This window comes from Haplochromis burtoni, unplaced genomic scaffold (genome assembly GCF_018398535.1).
Source record: "Haplochromis burtoni strain Fernald_Lab_line unplaced genomic scaffold, NCSU_Asbu1 Contig_1147, whole genome shotgun sequence".
NCBI classification, from domain to species: domain Eukaryota; kingdom Metazoa; phylum Chordata; class Actinopteri; order Cichliformes; family Cichlidae; genus Haplochromis; species Haplochromis burtoni.
Window position 1 is genome coordinate 12,215 of NW_024583508.1, and position 3,019 is coordinate 15,233.

The window sequence follows — 3,019 nt, forward strand, 5'->3', positions numbered from 1 at the left end:
TTTAGATTTAGTCACTTACAGTTATTTATTCACATTTCAGTCACTTTAATTTTTAAAACTGTGTAATTTTAAAACTGTATATACTGTATATTCTGTGTATTTATTATTTCACTCCTATTGCCTGTTCTTATTGTCCTTATCTTCAACGTTATGCTGCTCGGTTGTTTGTTAATTTCCCCTTGGGGATAAATAAAGTTTTCTGATTCTGATTTTAATTAAAACCAGGGCGATCGTGGCTCAAAGAGTTGGCAGTTCATCTTGTAACCGGAAGGTTTCCGGTTCGAGCCCCGGCTCAGACAGTCTCGGTCGTTGTGTCCTTGGGCAAGACACTTCACCTACCCCTACTGGTGTTGGCCAGAGGGGCCGATGGCGCGATATGGCAGCCTCGCTTCTGTCAGTCTGCCCCAGGGCAGCTGTGGCTACAACTGTAGCTGCCTCCACCAGTGTGTGAATGTGAGAGTGAATGAATAGTGGAATTGTAAAGCAGCTTTGAGGGCCCCGAAAAGCGCTATATAAATGCAATCCATTATTATTATTATTATTAAAACCACAGAGAGAGTGGTTATTAGAATTCATATAATAAAAACGTTATGTATTATCACAAAAAGTAACTTACATATATGCAATGTATGATGTGCATTTAATTTCAGAGCGAAGTTCAACACAGCCTTAGTGTTCGCTGGCTTGACTAAACATAACTTCAGTAGAAGATACCGGGTATCAGGATCGTGGTTATGAACTTTTCTCTATTAAGCTGGATTCCCTGCTTCAGGCTCTGTGCACGCTGAGCAAAAAAAAAAAAGTTAACATGACTCTTTTTCTTTGCACAATTATTCCTGTGACTGCCACTACTGTAGTACTCTACTCTACTAGAGACAAGGTCAGATGATGAGGGTGAGACTAAAATGAAAAATTACTGCAAGTAAGATGAAATTTAAATGCTGCAGGAAATCACTAATCTTGTGAAGATAAAATAAATCAAGTGCACTCTCAGTGCTGCACTTTATTTCTAACATGCATGTCAGGGTCTGAGACTTTAAACTGGACATTAAACATTACTGTCTCAATACTCTCTCTTTTGTAGCCAGGTGGAAGTTCGATATTATGGGACATGCCACTGGATGGCGCTGTTTCTTTTGGGGTACCCCTGAGAGCGCAAGGGATCATGGGGATCTACAGAGACATTCACGGGAGTGCTAGCTTGCATTGGTGTTATGTGGGTGTGCAATGCCTTTTTTCGCTGCCTGATATGTTTTAAATGCAAAGTGTGCAACAGTTAAGGCACCAGGAGTGGCTGCAACCAACTTCCCCATTCATCTCAGAGGGATCTATATTCCGTTTTCTGCTGAATTAATGCACTGTATGTATTTGAGTTCACACTTGTATTATACTCTCTGTGGGTAAGAGGGAACTGTACCTTGTTAACTGTTTAATCTTGGCTCTGTATCTTAGCAGGAGAAGCCACTACAGTTACTTTTGCACTGCTAAGTTTTGTTTTATTTATGTATGGGTTTATATCAGACACAAAATGACGCTAGACGTCCTTGAGTTCCAGATGCTGATAAAGTTGGGGAAATAACCTGCAGTAGCAGTGGGTTACCAGTGCACAAAGCTGTTACTGGATAAGAGCTGTCTGTAACAATTTTATTTCTTTATTTTTACAACCTTTTTTATTTTCTTCTGAGCGCTTACTTTATCATTCAGATTAAAAGAACTCCAAAGATAATCTGTGTTCCGGGCTGGTAATTTACCCAGGCTACATAAATTTAATCAGAAGAACACACAAACAAATGAATATTACAGATGAAGGTCCTGAGGACTAGCAAAGACCATCAGCTGGATTCCAGTGGTTGTACTAATGGACTACTTCTGTAAGGAGTGGATGACGTCTGGGTCTGGTTTAAAGTCTGAACACACACACACACTGTAGAGACTAAAGCCCTCACCGTCTCTCCCCGATCCTTTGATACTGGCAGAAGAAGTGCGACGAGACAATTGATTAGGTTCAACTTTTATTGCAGACAAATTAAACAAATGTGCATTTGGAGATCAATCAGTTGCACACAAACTCTGGTATGCCCTTACATAACACCAGTTGATCTGAACCCCCCTGACTCAGCAGTTACACTTTGCACCCTCACCTCCTGTCACCCGACTCTTTACCTTAGTAAAGGGTCTCTCTCTCTCTCTCTCTTTCTCTCTCTATGTGTGTGTGACTGACCTATAATCTATTTAAATGACTAACAAGTATGATGCTTGCTAACAGTTCTGCAGCTAAATCTCTAAAGTCACAATAATATATTCCCACAACACAAACTCTGCATTTCATGTTTTCCTGTTTTCTGGAACACCAATGAACTCTAAACAATATCAAACTGTCATCAGTGAACCTCAGCACTTCCTCCAGAATTTTCACATTAAAACTCTTGGAACATTCCTTCATTAATGAGCTTTTAATGTGAAAGAAACCCACCAGGAAGCGTTTGGCAATTTATGTCTGAAGAGCCTCAGTAGGGTTGTGACTCTGCAGCTTTAAATATTCCAATGAATATTACCTTCTTCATAAATGTGATTCCTTTATCGCATCTTTATTTGAAAAGCAGCTTTTCTATCAGCTACAGTCTGCTCTGTCGTGAGAAAACTGCAGCTGTTTCACCCTCTGCATAATAATAGTAAAGATACCACAACTTATAAATGTAGTGTTAGTGCGTGATGATGACATGGAAATGACTGATTTCATGTGACATTATAAAAAGGTTCCATAGAAACTAATGTCACTGTGGTTTTTTTATCTCATTCGTCATTAACACCAGAAGAAGAAAAAAAAAACCACAACACATTTTGCAGCAAGGTACAAAACAGCACTATGTCATGTCATATACTATGATTAGAACCGTAGTGTCAAATCTCTCTGTAGCATCACACAGTCCATTTGAAACACGCTGAAGCTGTTCTATTTAAACCTTTTATGCAAACATTGACCATCCAGTGATTAATACATGGGGTTTAATGAAAAACT